We start from the raw sequence: 12,283 nt of genomic DNA, 5'->3' as shown, positions 1-12,283 counted from the left end.
ACAAGGAGGCGACTTATTTCAAATTTGCTAACGTGTCGGATCGGTTGTGAGGTTGGACTGGATTTTTACGAGCGAGCGGAGCGAGCGAGCTACGATTACAATTTCCACGCTATACATATACCTTATATTGCCTTGCATATATTTCCGGTTTTTGCCTAATTTAGTCAGCGATATCGGACCACACGTTGCACTGTACTATGTGGAAATATTACTATTTATGTAAAACTATTGATAAACTGTAAACTTTCGTCAGTACGCAATTCGATAAAGACGTCCGGCTCCTCGGGCTGGTGCGAATATTTCAATGTCCCTATATGCCACACCGTTGGTTTGTAACACACCTTTACGCGACCCTCGCTCGCTGCGCTCGCTCGAAAACTATAGCCTAACCTAAAACCAATCCCTCTTGCGTTCGTTATTCGATAAGGCGGCGACTTATTTCAAATTTGCTAACGTGTCGGATCGGTTGTGAGGTTGGACTGGATTTTTACGAGCGAGCGGAGCGAGCGAGCTACGATTACAATTTCCACGCTATACATATACCTTATATTGCCTTGCATATATTTCCGGTTTTTGCCTAATTTAGTCAGCGATATCGGACCACACGTTGCACTGTACTATGTGGAAATATTACTATTTATGTAAAACTATTGATAAACTGTAAGCTTTCGTCAGTATGCAATTCGATAAAGACTTGCGGTTCCTCGGGCTGGTGCGAATATTTCAATGTCCCTATGTTCCAAACCGTTGGTTTGTGACACACAATTACGCGTCCCTCACTCGCTGCGCTCGCTCGAACACCATAGGCTAACCTAAAACCAATCCCTCTTGCGTTCGTTATTCGACAAGGATGCGACTTATTTCAAATTTGCTAACGTGTCGGATCGGTTGTGAGGTTGGACTAGATTTTTACGAGCGAGCGGAGCGAGCGAGCAACGATTACAATTTCCAAGCTATACATATACCTTATATTACCATGCATATATTTCCTGTTATTGCCTAATTTTGTCAGCGATTTCGGACCACACGTTGCACTGTACTATGTGGAAATATTACTATTTATGTAAAACTATTGATAAACTGTAAGCTTTCGTCAGTATGCAATTCGATAAAGACTTCCGGCTCCTCGGGCTGGTGCGAATATTTCAATGTCCCTATGTGCCAAACCGTTGGTTTGTGACACACCTTTACGCGACCCTCGCTCGCTGCGCTCGCTCGAAAACTATAGCCTAACCTAAAACCCATCCCTCTTGCGTTCGTTATTCGATAAGGCGGCGACTTATTTCAAATTTGCTAACGTGTCGGATCGGTTGTGAGGTTGGACTGGATTTTTACGAGCGAGCGGAGCGAGCGAGCTACGATTACAATCTCCAAGCTATACATATACCTTATATTGCCTTGCATATATTTCCTGTTGTTGCCTAATTTTGTCAGCGATTTCGGACCACACGTTGCACTGTACTATGTGGAAATATTACTATTTATGTAAAACTATTGATAAACTGTAAACTTTCGTCAGTACGCAATTCGATAAGGACTTCCGGCTCCTCGGGCTGGTGCGAATATTTCAATGTCCCTATGTGCCAAACCGTTGGTTTGTGACACACCTTTACGCGACACTCGCTCGCTGCGCTCGCTCGAAAACTATAGCCTAACCTAAAACCAATCCCTCTTGCGACCGTAATTCGATAAGGAGACGACTTATTCATAATTTGCGAACGTGTCGGATCGGTTGTGAGGTTGGACTAGATTTTTACGAGCGAGCGGAGCGAGCGAGCTACGATTACAATTTCCACGCTATACATATACCTTATATTGCCTTGCATATATTTCCTGTTATTGCCTAATTTTGTCAGCGATTTCGGACCACACGTTGCACTGTACTATGTGGAAATATTACTATTTATGTAAAGCTATTGATAAACTGTAAACTTTCGTCAGTACGCAATTCGATAAGGACTTCCGGCTCCTCGGGCTGGTGCGAATATTTCAATGTCCCTATGTCCAAACCGTTGGTTTGTGACAAACCTTTACGCGACCCTCGCTCGCTGCGCTCGCTCGAGAACCATAGGCTAACCTAAAACCAATCCCTCTTGCGTTCGTTATTCGACAAGGAGGCGACTTATTTCAAATTTGCTAACGTGTCGGATCGGTTGTGAGGTTGGACTGGATTTTTACGAGCGAGCGGAGCGAGCGAGCTACGATTACAATTTCCACGCTATACATATACCTTATATTGCCTTGCATATATTTCCGGTTTTTGCCTAATTTAGTCAGCGATATCGGACCACACGTTGCACTGTACTATGTGGAAATATTACTATTTATGTAAAACTATTGATAAACTGTAAACTTTCGTCAGTACGCAATTCGATAAAGACGTCCGGCTCCTCGGGCTGGTGCGAATATTTCAATGTCCCTATATGCCACACCGTTGGTTTGTAACACACCTTTACGCGACCCTCGCTCGCTGCGCTCGCTCGAAAACTATAGCCTAACCTAAAACCAATCCCTCTTGCGTTCGTTATTCGATAAGGCGGCGACTTATTTCAAATTTGCTAACGTGTCGGATCGGTTGTGAGGTTGGACTGGATTTTTACGAGCGAGCGGAGCGAGCGAGCTACGATTACAATTTCCACGCTATACATATACCTTATATTGCCTTGCATATATTTCCGGTTTTTGCCTAATTTAGTCAGCGATATCGGACCACACGTTGCACTGTACTATGTGGAAATATTACTATTTATGTAAAACTATTGATAAACTGTAAGCTTTCGTCAGTATGCAATTCGATAAAGACTTGCGGTTCCTCGGGCTGGTGCGAATATTTCAATGTCCCTATGTTCCAAACCGTTGGTTTGTGACACACAATTACGCGTCCCTCACTCGCTGCGCTCGCTCGAACACCATAGGCTAACCTAAAACCAATCCCTCTTGCGTTCGTTATTCGACAAGGATGCGACTTATTTCAAATTTGCTAACGTGTCGGATCGGTTGTGAGGTTGGACTAGATTTTTACGAGCGAGCGGAGCGAGCGAGCAACGATTACAATTTCCAAGCTATACATATACCTTATATTACCATGCATATATTTCCTGTTATTGCCTAATTTTGTCAGCGATTTCGGACCACACGTTGCACTGTACTATGTGAAAATATTACTATTTATGTAAAACTATTGATAAACTGTAAACTTTCGTCAGTACGCAATTCGATAAAGGCTTCCGGCTCCTCGGGCTGGTGCGAATATTTCAATGTCTCTATGTGCCAAGCCGTTGGTTTGTGACACACCTTTACGCATCCCTCGCTCGCTGCGCTCGCTCGAAAACTATAGCATAACCTAAAACCAATCCCTCTTGCGTTCGTTATTCGATAAGGCGGCGACTTATTTCATATTTGCTAACGTGTCGGATCGGTTGTGAGGTTGGACTGGATTTTTACGAGCGAGCGGAGCGAGCGAGCTACGATTACAATTTCCAAGCTATACATATACCTTATATTGCCTTGCATATATTTCCTGTTATGGCCTAATTTTGTCAGCGATTTCGGACCACACGTTGCACTGTACTATGTGGAAATATTACTATTTATGTAAAACTATTGATAAACTGTAAACTTTCGTCAGTACGCAATTCGATAAGGACTTCCGGCTCCTCGGGCTGGTGCGAATATTTCATTGTCCCTATGTGCCAAACCGTTGGTTTGTGACAAACCTTTACGCGACCCTCGCTCGCTGCGCTCGCTCGAACACCATAGGCTAACCTAAAACCAATCCCTCTTGCGTTCGTTATTCGACAAGGAGGCGACTTATTTCAAATTTGCTAACGTGTCGGATCGGTTGTGAGGTTGGACTAGATTTTTACGAGCGAGCGGAGCGAGCGAGCAACGATTACAATTTCCAAGCTATACATATACCTTATATTGCCTTGCATATATTTCCGGTTTTTGCCTAATTTAGTCAGCGATATCGGACCACACGTTGCACTGTACTATGTGAAAATATTACAATTTATGTAAAACTATTGATGAAATGTAAACTTTTGTCAGTATGCAATTCGATAAAGAGTTGCGGTTCCTCGGGCTGGTGCGAATATTTCAATGTCCCTAAGTTCCAAACCGTTGGTTTGTGACACACAATTACGCGTCCCTCGCTCGCTGCGCTCGCTCGAACACCATAGGCTAACCTAAAACCAATCCCTCTTGCGTTCGTTATTCGACAAGGAGGCGACATATTTCAAATTTGCTAACGTGTCGGATCGGTTGTGAGGTTGGACTAGATTTATACGAGCGAGCGGAGCGAGCGAGCTACGATTACAATTTCCACGCTATACACATACCTTATATTGCCTTGCATATATTTCCGGTTTTTGCCTAATTTAGTCAGCGATATCGGACCACACGTTGCACTGTACTATGTGGAAATATTACTATTTATGTAAAACTATTGATAAACTGTAATCTTTCGTCAGTACGCAATTCGATAAGGACTTCCGGCTCCTCGGGCTGGTGCGAATATTTCAATGTCCCTATGTTCCAAACCGTTGGTTTGTGACACACCTTTACGCATCCCTCGCTCGCTGCGCTCGCTCGAAAACTATAGCCTAACCTAAAACCAATCCCTCTTGCGTTCGTTATTCGATAAGGCGGCGACTTATTTCAAATTTGCTAACGTGTCGGATCGGTTGTGAGGTTGGACTGGATTTTTGCGAGCGAGCGGAGCGAGCGAGCTACGATTACAATTTCCAAGCTATACATATACCCTATATTGCCTTGCATATATTTCCTGTTATTGCCTAATTTTGTCAGCGATTTCGGACCACACGTTGCACTCTACTATGTGGAAATATTACTATTTATGTAAAACTATTGATAAACTGTAAACTTTCGTCAGTACGCAATTCGATAAGGACTTCCGGCTCCTCGGGCTGGTGCGAATATTTCAATGTCCCTATGTGCCAAACCGTTGGTTTGTGACAAATCTTTACGCGACCCTCGCTCGCTGCGCACGCTCGAAAACTATAGCCTAACCTAAAACCAATCCCTCTTGCGTTCGTTATTCGATAAGGCGGCGACTTATTTCAAATTTGCTAACGTGTCGGATCGGTTGTGAGGTTGGACTAGATTTTTACGAGCGAGCGGAGCGAGCGAGCAACGATTACAATTTCCAAGCTATACATATACCTTATATTACCTTGTATATATTTCCTGTTATTGCCTAATTTTGTCAGCGATTTCGGACCACACGTTGCACTCTACTATGTGGAAATATTACTATTTATGTAAAACTATTGATAAACTGTAAACTTTCGTCAGTACGCAATTCGATAAAGACTTCCGGCTCATCGGGCTGGTGCGAATATTTCAATGTCTCAATGTGCCAAGCCGTTGGTTTGTGACACACCTTTACGCATCCCTCGCTCGCTAGGCTCGCTCAAAAACTATAGCCTAACCTAAAACCAATCCCTCTTGCGTTCGTTATTCGATAAGGCGGCGACTTATTTCAAATTTGCTAACGTGTCGGATCGGTTGTGAGGTTGGACTGGATTTTTACGAGCGAGCGGAGCGAGCGAGCTACGATTACAATTTCCAAGCTATACATATACCTTATATTGCCTTGCATATAATTCCTGTTATTGCCTAATTTTGTCAGCGATTTCGGACCACACGTTGCACTGTACTATGTGGAAATATTACTATTTATGTAAAACTATTGATAAACTGTAAACTTTCGTCAGTACGCAATTCGATAAAGACTTCCGGCTCCTCGGGCTGTTGCGAATATTTCAATGTCCCTATGTGCCAAACCGTTGGTTTGTGACACACCTTTACGCGACCCTCGCTCGCTACGCTCGCCCGAAAACTATATCCTAACCTAAAACCAATCCCTCTTGCGTTCGTTATTCGATAAGGCGGCGACTTATTTCAAATTTGCTAACGTGTCGGATCGGTTGTGAGGTTGGACTAGATTTTTACGAGCGAGCGGAGCGAGCGAGCTACGATTACAATTTCCACGCTATACATATACCTTATATTGCCTTGCATATATTTCCGGTTTTTGCCTAATTTAGTCAGCGATATCGGAACACACGTTGCACTGTACTATGTGAAAATATTACAATTTATGTAAAACTATTGATGAAATGTAAACTTTTGTCAGTATGCAATTCGATAAAGACTTGCGGTTCCTCGGGCTGGTGCGAATATTTCAATGTCCCTATGTTCCAAGCCGCTGGTTTGTGACACACCTTTACGCATCCCTCGCTCGCTGCGCTCGCTCGAAAACTATAGCCTAACCTAAAACCAATCCCTCTTGCGTTCGTTATTCGATAAGGCGGCGACTTATTTCAAATTTGCTAACGTGTCGGATCGGTTGTGAGGTTGGACTGGATTTTTACGAGCGAGCGGAGCGAGCGAGCTACGATTACAATTTCCAAGCTATACATATACCTTATATTGCCTTGCATATATTTCCTGTTATTGCCTAATTTTGTCAGCGATTTCGGACCACACGTTGCACTGTACTATGTGGAAATATTACTATTTATGTAAAACTATTGATAAACTGTAAACTTTCGTCAGTACGCAATTCGATAAGGACTTCCGGCTCCTCAGGCTGGTGCGAATATTTCAATGTCCCTATGTGCCAAACCGTTGGTTTGTGACAAACCTTTACGCGACCCTCGCTCGCTGCGCTCGCTCGAACACCATAGGCTAACCTAAAACCAATCCCTCTTGCGTTCGTTATTCGACAAGGAGGCGACTTATTTCAAATTTGCTAACGTATCGGATCGTTGTGAGGTTGAACTAGATTTATACGAGCGAGCGGAGCGAGCGAGCTACGATTACAATTTCCACGCTATACATATACCTTATATTACCTTGTATATATTTCCTGTTATTGCCTAATTTTGTCAGCGATTTCGGACCACACGTTGCACTCTACTATGTGGAAATATTACTATTTATGTAAAACTATTGATAAACTGTAAACTTTCGTCAGTACGCAATTCGATAAAGACTTCCGGCTCCTCGGGCTGGTGCGAATATTTCAATGTCTCAATGTGCCAAGCCGTTGGTTTGTGACACACCTTTACGCATCCCTCGCTCGCTGCGCTCGCTCGAAAACTATAGCCTAACCTAGAACCAATCCCTCTTGCGTTCGTTATTCGATAAGGCGGCGACTTATTTCAAATTTGCTAACGTGTCGGATCGGTTGTGAGGTTGGACTGGATTTTTGCGAGCGCGCGGAGCGAGCGAGCTACGATTACAATCTCCAACCTACACATATACCTTATATTGCCTTGCATATATTTCCTGTTATTGCCTAATTTTGTCAGCGATTTCGGACCACACGTTGCACTGTACTATGTGGAAATATTACTATTTATGTAAAACTATTGATAAACTGTAAACTTTCGTCAGTACGCAATTCGATAAAGACTTCCGGCTCCTCGGGCTGGTGCGAATATTTCAATGTCTCAATGTGCCAAGCCGTTGGTTTGTGACACACCTTTACGCATCCCTCGCTCGCAGCGCTCGCTCGAAAACTATAGCCTAACCTAAAACCAATCCCTCTTGCGTTCGTTATTCGATAAGGCGGCGACTTATTTCAAATTTGCTAACGTGTCGGATCGGTTGTGAGGTTGGACTGGATTTTTACGAGCGAGCGGAGCGAGCGAGCTACGATTACAATTTCCAAGCTATACATATACCTTATATTGCCTTGCATATAATTCCTGTTATTGCCTAATTTTGTCAGCGATTTCGGACCACACGTTGCACTGTACTATGTGGAAATATTACTATTTATGTAAAACTATTGATAAACTGTAAATTTTCGTCAGTACGCAATTCGATAAGGACTTCCGGCTCCTCGGGCTGGTGCGAATATTTCAATGTCCCTATGTGCCAAATCGTTGGTTTGTGACAAATCTTTACGCGACCCTCGCTCGCTGCGCTCGCTCGAACACCATAGGCTAACCTAAAACCAATCCCTTTTGCGTTCGTTATTCGACAAGGAGGCGACTTATTTCAAATTTGCTAACGTGTCGGATCGGTTGTGAGGTTGGACTAGATTTATACGAGCGAGCGGAGCGAGCGAGCTACGATTACAATTTCCACGCTATACACATACCTTATATTGCCTTGCATATATTTCCGGTTTTTGCCTAATTTAGTCAGCGATATCGGACCACACGTTGCACTGTACTATGTGGAAATATTACTATTTATGTAAAACTATTGATAAACTGTAAACTTTCGTCAGTACGCAATTCGATAAGGACTTCCGGCTCCACGGGCTGGTGCGAATATTTCAATGTCCCTATGTTCCAAACCGTTGGTTTGTGACACACCATTACGCATCCCTCGCTCGCTGCGCTCGCTCGAAAACTATAGCCTAACCTAAAACCAATCCCTCTTGCGTTCGTTATTCGATAAGACGGCGACTTATTTCAAATTTGCTAACGTGTCGGATCGGTTGTGAGGTTGGACTGGATTTTTGCGAGCGAGCGGAGCGAGCGAGCTACGATTACAATTTCCAAGCTATACATATACCTTATATTGCCTTGCATATATTTCCTGTTATTGCCTAATTTTGTCAGCGATTTCGGACCACACGTTGCACTGTACTATGTGGAAATATTACTATTTATGTAAAACTATTGATAAACTGTAAACTTTTGTCTGTAGGCAATTCGATAAGGACTTCCGGCTCCTCGGGCTGGTGCGAATATTTCAATGTCCCTATGTGCCAAACCGTTGGTTTGTGACATACCTTTACGCGACCCTCGCTCGCTGCGCTCGCTCGAACACCATAGGCTAACCTAAAACCAATCCCTCTTGCGTTCGTTATTCGACAAGCAGGCGACTTATTTCAAATTTGCTAACGTGTCGGATCGGTTGTGAGGTTGGACTAGATTTATACGAGCGAGCGGAGCGAGCGAGCTACGATTACAATTTCCACGCTATACACATACCTTATATTGCCTTGCATATATTTCCGGTTTTTGCCTAATTTAGTCAGCGATATCGGACCACACGTTGCACTGTACTATGTGGAAATATTACTATTTATGTAAAACTATTGATAAACTGTAAACTTTCGTCGGTACGCAATTCGATAAGGACTTCCGGCTCCTCGGGCTGGTGCGAATATTTCAATGTCCCTATGTTCCAAACCGTTGGTTTGTGACACACCTTTACGCATCCCTCGCTCGCTGCGCTCGCTCGAAAACTATAGCCTAACCTAAAACCAATCCCTCTTGCGTTCGTTATTCGATAAGGCGGCGACTTATTTCAAATTTGCTAACGTGTCGGATCGGTTGTGAGGTTGGACTAGATTTTTGCGAGCGAGCGGAGCGAGCGAGCTACGATTACAATTTCCAAGCTATACATAAACCTTATATTGCCTTGCATATATTTCCTGTTATTGCCTAATTTTGTCAGCGATTTCGGACCACACGTTGCACTGTACTATGTGGAAATATTACTATTTATGTAAAACGATTGATAAACTGTAAACTTTCGTCAGTACGCAATTCGATAAGGACTTCCGGCTCCTCGGGCTGGTGCGAATATTTCAATGTCCCTATGTGCCAAACCGTTGGTTTGTGACAAACCTTTACGCGACCCTCGCTCGCTGCGCTCGCTCGAAAACTATAGCCTAACCTAAAACCAATCCCTCTTGCGTTCGTTATTCGATAAGGCGGCGACTTATTTCAAATTTGCTAACGTGTCGGATCGGTTGTGAGGTTGGACTAGATATTTACGAGCGAGCGGAGCGAGCGAGCAACGATTACAATTTCCAAGCTATACATATACCTTATATTACCTTGTATATATTTCCTGTTATTGCCTAATTTTGTCAGCGATTTCGGACCACACGTTGCACTCTACTATGTGGAAATATTACTATTTATGTAAAACTATTGATAAACTGTAAACTTTCGTCAGTACGCAATTCGATAAAGACTTCCGGCTCCTCGGGCTGGTGCGAATATTTCAATGTCTCAATGTGCCAAGCCGTTGGTTTGTGACACACCTTTACGCATCCCTCGCTCGCTAGGCTCGCTCGAAAACTATAGCCTAACCTAAAACCAATCCCTCTTGCGTTCGTTATTCGATAAGGCGGCGACTTATTTCAAATTTGCTAACGTGTCGGATCGGTTGTGAGGTTGGACTGGATTTTTACGAGCGAGCGGAGCGAGCGAGCTACGATTACAATTTCCAAGCTATACATATACCTTATATTGCCTTGCATATAATTCCTGTTATTGCCTAATTTTGTCAGCGATTTCGGACCACACGTTGCACTGTACTATGTGGAAATATTACTATTTATGTAAAACTATTGATAAACTGTAAACTTTCGTCAGTACGCAATTCGATAAGGACTTCCGGCTCCTCGGGCTGGTGCGAATATTTCAATGTCCCTATGTGCCACACCGTTGGTTTGTGACAAACCTTTACGCGACCCTCGCTCGCTGCGCTCGCTCGAAAACTATAGCCTAACCTAAAACCAATCCCTCTTGCGTTCGTTATTCGATAAGGCGGCGACTTATTTCAAATTTGCTAACGTGTCGGATCGGTTGTGAGGTTGGACTGGATTTTTACGAGCGAGCGGAGCGAGCGAGCTACGATTACAATTTCCACGCTATACATGTACCTTGTATTGCCTCGCATATATTTCCGGTTTTTGCCTAATTTAGTCAGCGATATCGGACCACACGTTGCACTGTACTATGTGGAAATATTACTATTAATGTAAAACTATTGATAAACTGTAAACTTTCGTCAGTACGCAATTCGATAAGGACTTCCGGCTCCTCGGGCTGGTGCGAATATTTCAATGTCCCTATGTGCCAAACCGTTGGTTTGTGACACACCTTTACGCGACCCTCGCTCGCTGCGCTCGCTCGAAAACTATAGCCTAACCTAAAACCAATCCCTCTTGCGTTCGTTATTCGATAAGGCGGCGACTTATTTCAAATTTGCTAACGTGTCGGATCGGTTGTGAGGTTGGACTGGATTTTTACGAGCGAGCGGAGCGAGCGAGCTACGATTACAATTTCCAAGCTATACATATACCTTATATTGCCTTGCATATATTTCCTGTTGTTGCCTAATTTTGTCAGCGATTTCGGACCACACGTTGCACTGTACTATGTGGAAATATTACTATTTATGTAAAACTATTGATAAACTGTAAACTTTCGTCAGTACGCAATTCGATAAGGACTTCCGGCTCCTCGGGCTGGTGCGAATATTTCAATGTCCCTATGTGCCAAATCGTTGGTTTGTGACACACCTTTACGCGACCCTCGCTCGCTGCGCTCGCTCGAAAACTATAGCCTAACCTAAAACCAATCCCTCTTGCGTTCGTTATTCGATAAGGCGGTGACTTCTTTCTAATTTGATAACGTGTCGGATCGGTTGTGAGGTTGGACTAGATTTTTACGAGCGAGCGGAGCGAGCGAGCTACGATTACAATTTCAACGCTATACATATACCTTATATTGCCTTGCATATATTTCCTGTTATTGCCTAATTTTGTCAGCGATTTCGGACCACACTTTGCACTGTACTATGTGGAAATATTACTATTTATGTAAAGCTATTGATAAACTGTAAACTTTCGTCAGTACGCAATTCGATAAGGACTTCCGGCTCCTCGGGCTGGTGCGAATATTTCAATGTCCCTATGTGCCAAACCGTTGGTTTGTGACAAACCTTTACGCGACCCTCGCTCGCTGCGCTCGCTCGAGCACCATAGGCTAACCTAAAACCAATCCCTCTTGCGTTCGTTATTCGACAAGGAGGCGACTTATTTCAAATTTGCTAACGTGTCGGATCGGTTGTGAGGTTGGACTGGATTTTTACGAGCGAGCGGAGCGAGCGAGCTACGATTACAATTTCCACGCTATACATATACCTTATATTGCCTTGCATATATTTCCGGTTTTTGCCTAATTTAGTCAGCGATATCGGACCACACGTTGCACTGTACTATGCGGAAATATTACTATTTATGTAAAACTATTGATAAACTGTAAACTTTCGTCAGTACGCAATTCGATAAAGGCTTCCGGCTCCTCGGGCTGGTGCGAATATTTCAATGTCTCTATGTGCCAAGCCGTTGGTTTGTGACACACCTTTACGCATCCCTCGCTCGCTGCGCTCGCTCGAAAACTATAGCCTAACCTAAAACCAATCCCTCTTGCGTTCGTTATTCGATAAGGCGGCGACTTATTTCAAATTTGCTAACGTGTCGGATCGGTTG

The sequence above is a fragment of the Bombus terrestris genome, unplaced genomic scaffold, assembly GCF_910591885.1.
Source record: "Bombus terrestris unplaced genomic scaffold, iyBomTerr1.2, whole genome shotgun sequence".
NCBI lineage: Eukaryota > Metazoa > Arthropoda > Insecta > Hymenoptera > Apidae > Bombus > Bombus terrestris.
Note: the sequence above shows the minus strand (reverse complement) of the source record.